This window comes from Bombina bombina, chromosome 1 (genome assembly GCF_027579735.1).
Source record: "Bombina bombina isolate aBomBom1 chromosome 1, aBomBom1.pri, whole genome shotgun sequence".
Lineage (NCBI taxonomy): Eukaryota > Metazoa > Chordata > Amphibia > Anura > Bombinatoridae > Bombina > Bombina bombina.
In genome coordinates this window covers 1390092915-1390107292 of record NC_069499.1, presented here as the reverse complement: position 1 = coordinate 1390107292, position 14378 = coordinate 1390092915, and positions in this window count along the sequence as shown.

Sequence of the window (14378 nt, the reverse complement as noted above, 5' to 3'; positions counted from 1 at the left end):
CGTTGAGACAAGAGGGCACCTACTCCAGTCTCAGATGCATCGACCTCAAGAACGAAAGGCAGGACAGGGTTAGGATGAGCAAGAACTGGAGCGGCAGCAAAGGCAGTCTTAAGACTATCAAAGGCCTTAATGGCAGTAGGTGACCAATGGAGTGGATCATTCTCTTTACGGGTCCTGTCTGTGATAGGTTTGACCAAGGAAGAAAAGTTTTTAATAAACTTTCTATAGTAATTGGCAAACCCCAAAAAATGTTGAAAAGACTGAAGACCAACTGGGCTAGGCCAATGCAGAACTGCAGACAACTTGTAAGGATCCATGGAGAACCCTGCAACAGAGATAACATAACCTAGGAAGGTTACTTGAGTCTGATGGAACTCATTTCTCGAGTTTACAAAACAGGCCATTCTCACGTAGTCTCTGAAGAACCCGTGTAACATCAGAACGATGAGCCTCAAGTGTGGGTGAGTGTATGAGGATGTTGTCTAAATACACCACAACACACTGTTGCAACATATCTCGTAGGACATCATTAATAAATTCCTGGAAAGCAGCAGGAGCATTACATAGGCCAAAGGGCATTACAAGATACTCATAATGCCCGCTCCTGGTGTTAAATGCTGTTTTCCATTTGTGGCACTCACTGATCCTAACGAGATTGTACGCTCCTCTCAAATCAAGTTTAGAAAAGATTGTAGCTCCCTTGAGGTGGTCAAAGAGTTCCGTAATGAGTGGAATAGGGTAAGCATTCTTAATGGTAAGATGATCAAGACCCTTATAATCAATGTATGGTTTTAACTTTCCACCCTTTTTCTTCGCAAAGAAGAAGCCAGCCCTTGCAGGAGAGCAGGATTTGCGGATGATCCCCCGCGACAGAGCATTGGCAACATACTCCTCCATAGCACAATTCTCTGCAACAGACAGAGGGTAAACCCGGCCCCGAGGAGGAATGGCTCTGGGATTGCAGGCCTATGGCACAATAGTAAGACCGTGAAGAAGCAACGTACCCGCATGCACCTTGTCAAAAACGTCTAGGAACTCTCGGTACTCCTCTGGCAATTGAGATACCGAAGAAGTGCACAAGACTTTAACTGGTTTCCGAAGACAAGTGGAAATACATTGCAGAGACCACGACAAAATTTCGGACCTGCGCCAGTCAAAACTGGGATTGTGCTTTTGGAGTCAGGGATAACCCAGAACAACCGGAAAATGCGGAGAATTTATCACCTGGAACTGGAGGGTTTCAAAATGGAGAGCCCCAACAGACATAGATAACGGAGCGGTCTTGTGCGGGCTGAAGGGGCCTGCCATCAATGGCCTCAATAGCAAGCGGAACGGACCGAGGCATAACAGGAATGGAGTGCTTCGATACAAAAGCACTGTCAATGAAATAGCCCGCAGCACCGGAGTCAACAAGAGCCTGGGTGACTATGGAGGAGTCCACCCAGGAAAGGACAACCGTGACCAAAGGTTTCTCCTTTAGCGGTTCCGAGGATGAGGATAAACCACCCAAGGTCTGCCCTCGACAGGACCTTATGTGTGAGCGTTTTTTCCGGCCATGTAGGACAAGACTTCAAAAGGTGGCCCTGTAACCCACAATAGAGGCATAGCCCCTTCCTCCTCCAAAAGGCCCTCTCCGCCTTGGAGAGACGCGTGAATCCCAACTGCATCAGCTCAGCAGTACCTGGTGACTCGGGACCAGGAGGCATAGGAGGAGAGGGAGGCATGGGTGGGAATGAATACGTAGGAGACACAACGGAACAGGAGGCTTCCACAAGAGCTCCTTGAAAGAGGGCCTCTCTCTGAGTCTGATGTCAATTAGGATAAAAAAAACAATGCCTCAAGATCCTCTGGTTAATCTCTGGCAGCAACTTCATCTTTAATCGCATCAGAGAGCCCATGAAAGAAGGCAGCAACAAGGGCTTCATTGTTCCAACCTACCTCTGCGGCAAGCGTACGGAACTCAATGGCATACTGAGCAACAGGTCTTGTACCTTGCTGAATGGACATGAGTCATTTAGCAGCAGAGGAGGAGCGAGCCGGAACATCAAATACCCTTCAAAAGGAGGCCACATATTCAGGGTAATTTGAAATCACAGGTTTATTAGTCTCCCACAAGGGATTATCCCAGGCAAGAGCTGTGTCAGAGAGTAACGAGATGAGAAATCCCACCTTAGCTCTGTCAGAGGGAAACGCCTGAGATAACATCTCAAAGTAAATGCCCACCTGGTTCAAAAACCCTCTGCATTGAATAGGATCACCTCCATATCGCTGAGGTAGAGGTGCAGAACCGGACATGCTCCTGGTAGGACTAGGTGCAGCAGCGGAAACAGGAGCAGCCATAACTTGCGGGACACTTTGGTCCAAATGTGCAGTGCGAGTCAGCAGGGTTTGCAGGGATAGTGCAAATTGATCCAAGCGGTGAACCTCTTCATCCATCCTGGAAATGATGGTAGGTAAAGGTGTATTATTAGCACCATCAGGATTCATGGCCCTTGCGTAATTTCAGGGTGCCAGGAATCAGACTGAGACGAGAAGTGCAAAAATAATCACACCAAAAAATAATAGTTTGATTTCCCATAGGTGAAAACATGGCATCATTAGGCAAATACTCCCTTCACATCCCTCAGACAAACACTGTACTTTGAGAGGAAATTGGCTTCAAAATGCTTAGAAGCGCCTTTCACAGAGGAAATCAAGCATGACTTTCTTCACCATCCTCCAACGAAGGAAAGGTTTGTAAAAAACTGAAGTATGAGTGAGGTGGGATGTGTATTTATAGGCATTTTGAGGTTTGGGAAACTTTGCCCCCTCCAGGTAGGAATGTATATCCCATACGTCACTAACTCATGGACTCTTGCCACTTACATGAAAGAAATATATATATGTCTATGTATTTTTATGTATTTATATGTGTATATATATATATATATATTTACAGATATATACAGATAAATACACATGTATACATATATAGGCATATATAAGTGCATGGGAGCCCTTTGCAGTTACAGGGACAGTAAACCTTCAAAAAAACAAAATTTATGTAAGAACGTAATGTAAGAATGTAAGAGGGAGAGATAAAAAATTAAAAACAGCCAATTCCGCTGAAAAAAATGAATCCACAACCCAAATCATAAGTTTAGTCTCATAATTGAAAAGAAAAAACTAAAATCATAAGCAGAAGAATCAAACTGAAACAGCTGCCTGAAGAACTTTTCTACCAAAAACTGCTTCCGAAGAAGCAAAAACATAAAAATTGTATAATTTAGTAAATGTATGCAAAGAAGACCAAGTTGCTGCTTTGCAAATCTGATCAACTGAAGATTCATTCTTAAAAGCCCAGGAAGTGGAAACTGAATGAGCTGTAATTCTCTGAGGTGGGGTTTTACCCAACTCCAAATAAGCTTGATGAATCAAAAGCTTTAACCAAGATGCCAAAGAAATGGCAGAAGCCTTCTGACCTTTCCTGGAACCAGAAAATATAACAAATAGACTAGAAGTCTTCCTGAAATCTTTAGTAGATTCAACATAATATTTCAGTGCTCTCACCACATCCAAAGAATGTAAAGATATCTCCAAAGAATTCTTAGGATTATGACACAAAGAAGGGACAACAATTTCTCTACTAATGTTAGAATTCACAACTTTAGGTAAGAATTTAAATGAAGTCCGCAAAACTGCCTTATCCTGATGAAAAATCAGAAAAGGAGATTCACAAGAAAGAGCAGATAATTCAGAAACTCTTCTAGCAGAAGAGATGGCCAAAAGGAACAACACTTTCCAAGAAAGCAATTTAATGTCTAAAGAATGCATAGGCTCAAACGGAGGAGCCTGTAAAGCCTTCAAAACCAAATTAAGACTCCAAGGAGGAGAGATTGATTTAATGACATGCTTAATAAGAACCAAGGCCTGTACAAAACAGTGAATATCAGGAGGTTTAGCAATTTTTCTGTGAAATAAAACAGAAAGAGCAGAGATTTGTCCTTTCAAGGAACTTGCAGATAAACCTTTATCCAAACCATCCTGAAGAAACTGTAAAATTCTAGGAAGTCTAAAAGAATGCCAAGAAAATTTATGAAAAGAACACCATGAAAAGTAAGTCTTCCAAACTCGATAATAAATCTTTCTAGAAACAGATTTACGAGCCTGTAACATAGTATTAATTAATGAGTCAGAGAAACCTCTATGACTAAGCACTAGGGGTTCAATTTCCATACCTTCAAATTTATTGATTTGAGATCCTGATGGAAAAACGGACCTTAAGATAGAAGGTCTGGCCTTAATGGAAGTGGCCAAGGTTGGCAAGTGGACATCCGAACAAGATCCACATACCAAAACCTGTGAGGCCATGCTGGAGCCACCAGCAGCACAAACGATTGCTCCATGATGAATTTTGAAATCACTCTTGGAAGAAGAACTAGAGGCGGAAAAATATAAGCAGGTTGATAACCCCAAGGAAGTGTCAATGCATCCACTGCTTCCGCCTGAGGATCCCTGGACAGGTACCTGGGAAGTTTCTTGTTTAGATGAGATGCCATCAGATCTATTTTTGGAAGCCCCCACATCTGAACAATTTGAGAAAACACATCTGGGTTAAGAGACCACTCTCCAGACGTAAAGTCTGACGACTGAGATAATCCGCTTCCCAATTGTCTATACCTGGGATATGAACCACAGAAATTAGACAGGAGCTGGATTCCGCCCAAACAAGTATCCAGGATACTTCTTTCATAGCTTGAGGGCTGTGAGTCCCACCCTGATGATTGACATATGCCACAGTTGTGACATTGTCTGTCTGGAAACCAATGAACGGTTCTCTCTTCAATAGAGGCTAAAACTGAAGAGCTCTGAGAATCGCACAGAGTTTCAAAATATTGATTGGTAATCTCGCCTCTTGAGATTTCCAAACCCCTTGTGCTGTCAGAGATCCCCAAACAGCTCCCCAACCTGAAAGACTCGCATCTGTTGTGATCACAGTCCAGGTTGGACAAACAAAAGAGGCCCCTAGAATTATACGATGGTGATCTAACCACCAAGTCAGAGAAAGTCGAGTATTGTGATTTAAGAATATTAATTGTGACATCCTTGTATAATCCCTGCACCATTGATTCAGCATACAAAGCTAGAGAGGTCTCATATGAAAACGAGCAAAGGGGATCGCGTCCGATGCTGATGCTGCAGTCATGAGACCTAAAACTTCCATGCATATAGCTACTGAAGGGAATGACTGAGACTGAAGGTTCTGACAGGCTGAAACCAATTTTAAATGTCTCTTGTCTGTCAGAGATAAAGTCATGGACACTGAATCTATCTGGAAACCTAAAAAGGTTACCCTTGACTGAGGAATCAAAGAACTTTTTGGTAAATTGATCCTCCAACCATGTCTTTGAAGAAACAACACTAGTTGATTCGTGTGAGATTCTGCAGAATGTAATGACTGAGCTAGTACCAAGATATCGTCCAAATAAGGAAACACTGCAATACCCCGCTCTCTGATTACAGAGAGTAGGGCACCGAGAACCTTTGAAAAGATTCTGGGAGCTGTCGCTAGGCCAAAAGGAAGAGCAACAAACTGGTAATGCCTGTCTTGAAAAGAGAATCTCAGGAACTGATAGTGATCTGGATGAATCGGAATATGAAGTTATACATCCTGTAAGTCTATTGTGGACATATAATGCCCTTGCTGAACAAAAGGCAGAATAGTCCTTATAGTCACCATTTTGAATGTTGGTACTCTTACATAACGATTCAAAATCTTTAGATCCAGAACTGGTCTGAATGAATTTTCTTTCTTTGGGACAATGAATAGATTTTAATAAAACCCCAGACCCTCTTCCTGAAACGGAACTGGCATGATTACCCCTGATAACTTCAGGTCTGAAACACACTTCAGGAAAGCCTGGGCTTTCTCTGGGTTCACTGGAATGCGTGAGAGAAAAAAATCTTCTCACAGGCGGTCTTACTCTGAAACCTATTCTGTACCACTGAGAGACAATACTCTGAATCCAATGATTTTGGACTGAAATAATCCAAACATCTTTGAAAAACTTTAATCTGCCCCCTACCAGCTGAGCTGGAATGAGGGCCAAACCCTTATGCGGACTTGGGGACTGGTTTAGATCTCTTAAATGGCTTGGATTTATTCCAGATAGAGGAAGGCTTCCAATTGGAAACAGATTCCTTAGGGGAAGGATTAGTTTTCTGTTCTTTATTAAGTCGAAAGGAAACGGTTTGAAGCTTTAAATTTACCCTTAAACGTTTTATCCTGAGGCAAAAAAGCTCCCTTCCCCCCAGTAACAGTTTAAATTATTGAATCCAACTGAGAACCAAATAATTTATTACCTTGCAAAGAAAGAGATAGCAATGTTGATTTAGAAGTCATATCAGCATTCCAAGATTTAAGCCATAAAGCTCTTCTAGCTAAAATGGCTAAAAACATATATCTAACATCAATTTTGATGATATAAAAAATGGCATCACAAATTAAATTATTAGCATGTTGAATTAATTTAACAATGCTAGACACATTATGATCCGATACTTGTTGAGCTAAAGTTTCCAACCAAAAAGTTGAAGCAGCCGCAACATCAGCCAAATAAATTGCAGGCCTAAGAAGATTACCTGAACATAAATTAGCTTTGCTTAGATAAGATTCAAGTTTTCTATCTAAAGGATCTTTAAAAAAAGTACTATCTTCCGGTTGTTCTGGGTTATCCCTGGCTCCAAAAGCACAATCCCAGTCTCGACTGGCGCAGGTCCAAAATTTTGTAGTGCTCCTCTCAATGTATTTCCACTTGTCTTCGGAAACCAGTTAAAGTCTTGTGCACTTCTTCGGTATCTCAATTGCCAGAGGAGTACTGAGAGTTCCTAGACGTTTTTGACAAGGTGCGTGCCGGTACGTTACCTCCTCACCGGTCTTATGATTGTGCCATAGACCTGCAACCCGGAGCCATTCCTCCTCGGGGCCGGGTGTACCCTTTGTCTGTTGCAGAGAATTGTGCTATGGAGGAGTATGTTGCCGATGCTCTGTCACGGGGGATCATCCGCAAATCCTACTCTCCTGCAGGGGCTGGCTTCTTCTTTGTGAAGAAAAAGGGTGTCGAGTAAAGACCATGCATCGATTATAGGGGTCTTAATCGTCTTACCATTAAGAATTCTTACCCTATTCCGCTCATTACGGAACTCTTTGACCGCCTCAAGGGAGCTACAGTCTTTACTAAACTTGATTTGATAGGAGCGTACAATCTCGTTAGGATTAAGGAGGGCCACGAATGGAAAACAGTATTTAACACCAGGGGCGGGCATTATGAGTATCTTGTAATGCCCTTTGGCCTATGTAATGCTCCTGCTGTTTTTCAGGAATTTATTAAAGATGTCCTACGAGATATGTTGCAACAGTGTGTTTTGGTGTACTTAGACAACATCCTCATACACTCCTATACACTTGAGGCTCATCGTTCTGATGTTACACGGGTTCTTCAGAGACTACGTGAGAACGGCCTGTTTTGTAAACTTGAAAAATGGGGGTTCCATCAGACTCAAGTAACCTTCCTAGGTTATGTTATCTCGGTTGCAGGGTTCTCCATGGATCCTGACAAGTTATCTGCAGTTCTGCAGTGGCCTCGCCCAGTTGGTCTTCGGTCTATTCAACGTTTTTTGGGGTTCGCCAATTACTATAGAAAGTTTATTAAAAACTTTTCTTCCTTGGTCAAACCTATCACAGACATGACCCGTAAAGAGAATGATCCACTCCATTGGTCACCTACTGCCATTAAGGCCTTTAATGGTCTTAAGACTGCCTTTGCTGCCGCTCCAGTTCTGGCTCATCCTAACCCTGTCCTGCCTTTCGTTCTTGAGGTCTGTGCATCTGAGACTGGAGTAGGTGCCCTCTTGTCTCAACGTCCTACGCCTGACGGTTCCTTGCATCCGTGTGGTTCTTCTCTAAGAAATTGTCTCCAGCGGAGTGCAATTATGAAATTGGCGACAGGGAATTACTGGCTATAATTTTGGCACTCAAGGAATGGAGGCATCTTCTCGATGGTACTAGCGTGCCAGTGCTCATTCTTACTGACTACAAGAATATAACTTATCTATCTGAAGCAAAATGTTTGTCGCCCCAACAGGCCAGATGGGCTCTATTTTTGTCTCGGTTTAATTATGTGGTCTCCTACCTGCCTGGTAGTAAGAATGTTAGGGCTGATGCCCTCCATCGACAATTTTTGCCTCTGTCCAAGGAGGAGTCTGTACCTACTCCTGTTATACCTCCTGACCATATTTTGGCTACCATACGTACTAATTTGACTTCTCCCTTGGGGAAGGAGATTCTGGCTGCACAAACCAATGCACCTCCTGAGAAACCTAGTGGTAAGTGTTTTGTTCCTGAGAATCTTCAAACTAAACTTTTGCACACTTACCACTATCCTAAAGCCGCAGGTCACCCAGGCAAGAACCAAATGATTTGGTCTGTCACTCGACAATTCTGGTGGCCATGTCTTCGTTCTGATGTTGCTGCGTATGTTGCCTCCTGCTCAGTTTGTGCACAGAATAAGACTCCTCGACGTCTTCCTGTGGGTCTTCTTCAACCTATTGCTAATGTTGAGTATCCTTGGACACATCTTTCCATGGACATCATTGTCGAGCTCCCTGTTTCCAATGGCAATACCGTTATCCTTATGGTGGTTGACCGTTTTTCTAAAATGTCACATTGCATTCCCTTGATTAAGATGCCTACCGCTCAGGAGCTTGCTTCAATTTTTGCCCGGGAGGTCTTCTGTTTACATGGGTTACCCAAGGAGATAGTGTCGGATCGGGGTAGCCAGTTTGTCTCCAGATTTTGGCGTTCCTTTTGTGCTCAAATGGGGATCCAGCTTTCCTTCTCCTCGGCATATCATCCTCAATCCAATGGGGCTGCGGAATGGTCTAATCAAGCTCTGGAACAGTTCCTCCGTTGCTATGTCTCAGATCACCACAATAATTGGTCTGAACTGTTACCTTGGGCAGAGTTTGCTCGTAATAGTACTATTAATGCTTCCTTCAAGTTATCCCAGTTCATGGCGAATTATGGGTTTCAACCATCCTTGTTGCCTGATTCATTCATGTCTCAGGGTATTCCGGCTTTGGAGGAGCATCTCCAGCAACTCCGTTCCACGTGAGTGCAGATTCAGGATTGCCTTCTTCGTTCTATGTAGCGCCAAAAGTTCCAGGCTGATCGTAGGCGTCTGCCCGCACCTTCCTACCAGGTTGGTGAGAGAGTTTGGCTGTCCTCCCGCAACTTGAACCTTCGTGTGCCTTCCAATAAATTGGCTCCCCGTTATGTTGGTCCTTTTCGAATACTCTGACGGGTTAATCCTGTGGCCTACGCTCTTGACCTTCCTATGCGCATCTCCAATGTTTTTCATGCCTCCCTCTTGAAACCATTGGTTTGTAATCGTTTTACCACTGTGTTGCCTCGTCCCCATCCGATCTTTGTTGAAAACCATGAGGAGTATGAGGTCAGCAGCATTATTGACTCTCGTATGTCCAGGGGCTGTGTACAGTATTTGGTTAACTGGAGGGGCTACGGTCTGGAGGAGCGTTCTTGGGTTCCCTCCTCTGATGCTCATGCTCCCGCCCTCCTTCGTGCCTTCCATGCCCGTTTCCCCAATAAGCCTTTTGTCCTCCCGCGGGGGAGGGGTCATTGAGGGGAGGGTACTGTCAGTGTTTTTCCCTGTTTTGTTTGCCATGTGCTGCTGGCAGCCATTTTACTCACATCTCTTCCTGACTATGGTGCATTGTGGGGGATGCTGCTCATTTACTGCACTTCCTTTTATGGCCAGACTGGTGTGCATCATCCATGTGAGACAGGATGCAGTCTCAGAATTGTGATGTTATCATTTATTATTTAAAGGGATTCTGTTCAGTATGCTTTGCCTTTGCGTTGTCTCAGACCTGTTTGTGAAAGTTCCTGTTTATTACCTGGCTGCCTGACATCCTTCCTGGTTCCTGATCCCTGGCTTGTTCCTGACTGTGCTGTTTTCCTTGTTCCTGATTCTGGCTCGTCTGACTATTCGCTTTGGCTCCTGACTCGGCTCGTCTGACTACCAGCTCCTGGTTTTGACTCCTGGCTTTTTATTTGACTTGTGGACTTTTTATTATTTTTTGCTATTAATAAAGGTGTGATTATTTTTGCACTTCTCGTCTCAGTCGGATTCCTGGCACCCTGACAGACATTCGCTGTACTCTGAGAGGAATCGGGCTTCAAAAAAGCTGAGAAGCGCATATCAACGTAGAAATCTTAGCACAAAATTACTTCACCACTTCCATAGGAGGGGTGTATTTATAGGCATTTTGAGGTTTGGGAAACTTTGCCCCCCCTGGTAGGATTGTATATCCCATACGTCACTAGCTCATGGACTCTTGCCAATTACATGAAAGAAAAATCAACTATACAAACAAACATATAGTAAACTGATTTTTCATAATTTAATGTTATACATTTTTTTTGTTTTAATGTCAAAAAATCAATATATAAATTCCTTATTTTGCACTTTCTCTGTTTACCTCATTATGCAAAGCCATTCACGGATGGCTCTACATATAGCCCTCGAGAGCGTGCATCGCCATATTCAATCCCATGATTCATTTCGTTAGAAAGGATTTCAGGAGGAGTATTTTTCTGTGTCTGTATAGCGGTCACATGATCTTTACTCTTGGGGCGCGATCCGATATAGATCGCGGTTTGCGGCGCAAGCGAGGGAACCGGCGTCGCCCGCAGTTTCAGCTCGCAACTCGAGCTATCCCATATACGGCGCCGTCAGATGCTAACGTGCCGTAAGTCTGACAAACCAGCGATGTCCAGAAATCTGCGCAAGTACAAATTTCTGGCGTCGCCAGTGACTTGCGGCACGTTAGAATCTGCCGGCGCCTATAAAACCTGACTAAAGTCTAAAACACCCGCACTGTCTAACACGCCTCCCTAACATAACCCGACACGTCTAACACGCCTCCCTAACATAGCCCGACACGTCTAACCCTCTATCCGCTATCCCCCCTCACTATCCTAACAATAAAAAAGCTATTAACCCCTAAACCGCCGCTCCCGTACCCAGCCGCCAGCTATATTATATCTATAACCCCCTAAAGTGAGCCCCTAACACCGCCGCCATCTATATTAAAATTATTAACCCCTAATGTAAGCCCCATACACCGCCGCCATCTCTATTAAAATGATTAACCCCTAATTTAATCTACCTACCCCGCCGCCAGCTATATTATCTATATTAACCCTAAGTATATTATAGTTAATATAGGTATTACATTATCTATATTAACCCTAAGTATATTATAGTTAATATAGGTATTACATTATATATATTAACTATATTAACCCTAATTATATTAGGGTTAATATAGTTACTATAGTATTTATATTAACTATATTAACTCTATCTAACCCTAACTAAATTTATATTAAATTAATCTAATTCATTTATAAACTAAAATATTCCTATTTAAATCTAAATACTTACCTATAAAATAAACCCTAAGATAGCTACAATATAATTAATAATTACATTGTAGCTATGTTAGGGTTAATATTTATTTTACAGGTAAATTGTTAATTATTTTAACTAGGTATAATAGCTATTAAATAGTTATTAACTATTTAATATCTACCTAGTTAAAATAATTACCCAATTACCTGTAAAATAAATCCTAACCTAAGTTACAAATACACCTACACTATCAATAAATTTAATAAACTACAAACATCTATCTAAAAATACAATTAAATTAACTAAACTAAATTACAAAAAAAAAACAAACACTAAATTACAAAAAATAAAAAAAAGATTACAAGATTTTTAAGCTAATTACACCTATTTTAAGCCCCCTAATAAAATAATAAACCCCCAAAATAAAAAAAATTCCCTGCCCTATTCTAAATTAAACAAATTTCAAAGCTCTTTACCTTACCAGCCCTTAAAAGGGCCTTTTGTGGGGCATGCCCCAAAGAATTCAGCTCTTTTGCATACAACAAATACAATCCCCCCCCCCCATTACAACCCACCACCCACATACCCCTATTCTAAAACCACCCAAACCCCCCTTAAAAAAGCCTAACACTACCCCCCTGAAGATCTCCCTACCTTGTCTTCACCACACCGGGCCGAACTCCTGATCCGATCCGGGCGATGTCTTCCTCCGGGCGATGTCTTCCTCCAAGCGGCAAAGAAGAATTCTTCCTCCGGCGATGTCTTCCTCCAAGCGGCAAAGAAGAATTCTTCCTCCGGCGACGTCTTCCTCCAAGCGGCAGCAAAGTCTTCATTCTTCCGGCGGCATCTTCAATCTTCTTTCTTCGCTCCGCCGCCGCGGAGCATCCATCCAGGCCGACGTCTGAACGACGAATGAGGTACCTTTAAATGACGTCATCCAAGATGGCGTCCGCCGAATTCCGATTGGCTGATAGGATTCTATCAGCCAATCGGAATTAAGTTAAAAAAATCTGATTGGCTGATTGAATCAGCCAATCAGATTCAAGTTCAATCCGATTGGCTGATCCAATCAGCCAATCAGATTGAGCTCGCATTCTATTGGCTGATCGGAACAGCCAATAGAATGCGAGCTCAATCTGATTGGCTGATTGGATCAGCCAATCGGATTGAACTTGAATCTGATTGGCTGATTCAATCAGCCAATCAGATTTTTTTAACTTAATTCCGATTGGCTGATAGAATCCTATCAGCCAATCGGAATTCGGCGGACGCCATCTTGGATGACGTCATTTAAAGGTACCTCATTCGTCGTTCAGACGTCGGCCTGGATGGATGCTCCGCGGGGGCGGAGCGAAGAAAGAAGATTGAAGATGCCGCCGGAAGAATGAAGACTTTGCTGCCGCTTGGAGGAAGACGTCGCCGGAGGAAGAATTCTTCTTTGCCGCTTGGAGGAAGACATCGCCGGAGGAAGAATTCTTCTTTGCCGCTTGGAGGAAGACATCGCCCGGATCGGATCAGGAGTTCGGCCCGGTGTGGTGAAGACAAGGTAGGGAGATCTTCAGGGGGGTAGTGTTAGGCTTTTTTAAGGGGGGTTTGGGTGGTTTTAGAATAGGGGTATGTGGGTGGTGGGTTGTAATGGGGGGGGGATTGTATTTGTTGTATGCAAAAGAGCTGAATTCTTTGGGGCATGCCCCACAAAAGGCCCTTTTAAGGGCTGGTAAGGTAAAGAGCTTTGAAATTTGTTTAATTTAGAATAGGGCAGGGAATTTTTTTTATTTTGGGGGTTTATTATTTTATTAGGGGGCTTAGAATAGGTGTAATTAGCTTAAAAATCTTGTAATCTTTTTTTTATTTTTTGTAATTTAGTGTTTGTTTTTTTTGTAATTTAGTTAATTTAATTGTATTTTTAGATAGATGTTTGTAGTTTATTAAATTTATTGATAGTGTAGGTGTATTTGTAACTTAGGTTAGGATTTATTTTACAGGTAATTGGGTAATTATTTTAACTAGGTAGATATTAAATAGTTAATAACTATTTAATATCTATTATACCTAGTTAAAATAATTAACAATTTACCTGTAAAATAAATATTAACCCTAACATAGCTACAATGTAATTATTAATTATATTGTAGCTATCTTAGGGTTTATTTTATAGGTAAGTATTTAGATTTAAATAGGAATATTTTAGTTTATAAATGAATTAGATTAATTTAATATAAATTTAGTTAGGGGTGTTAGGGTTAGATAGAGTTAATATAGTTAATATAAATACTATAGTAACTATATTAACCCTAATATAATTAGGGTTAATATAGTTAATATATATAATGTAATACCTATATTAACTATAATATACTTAGGGTTAATATAGATAATATAGCTGGCGGCGGGGTAGGTAGATTAAATAAGGGATTAATCATTTTAATAGAGATGGCGGCGGTGTAAGTGGCTTACATTAGGGGTTAATAATATTAATATAGCTGGCGGCGGTATAGGGGGATTAGATTAGGGGTTAATAATTTTTATATAGGTGGCGGCGGTGTAAGGGGTCAGATTAGGGGATAGATAAGGTAGATGGCGGCGGTTTTAGGGGTTAATAACTTTATTAGGGATTTCGGGGGGGATGGTCGCGGTTGACAGGTAGATAGACATTGCGCATGCGTTAGGTGTTAGGTTTATTTTAGAAGATCGCGGTTGACAGGGAGATAGACATTGCGCATGCGTTAGGTGTTAGGTTTATTTTAGCAGCCAGTTTAGGAAGTTACGGGGCTCCAATAGTCAGCGTAAGGCTTCTTACGGCTGCTTTTTGTGGCGAGGTGAAAATGGAGTAAGTTTTCTCCATTTTCGCCACGTAAGTCCTTACGCTGCATATTGGATACCAAACTGCGCGGGTTTGGTATA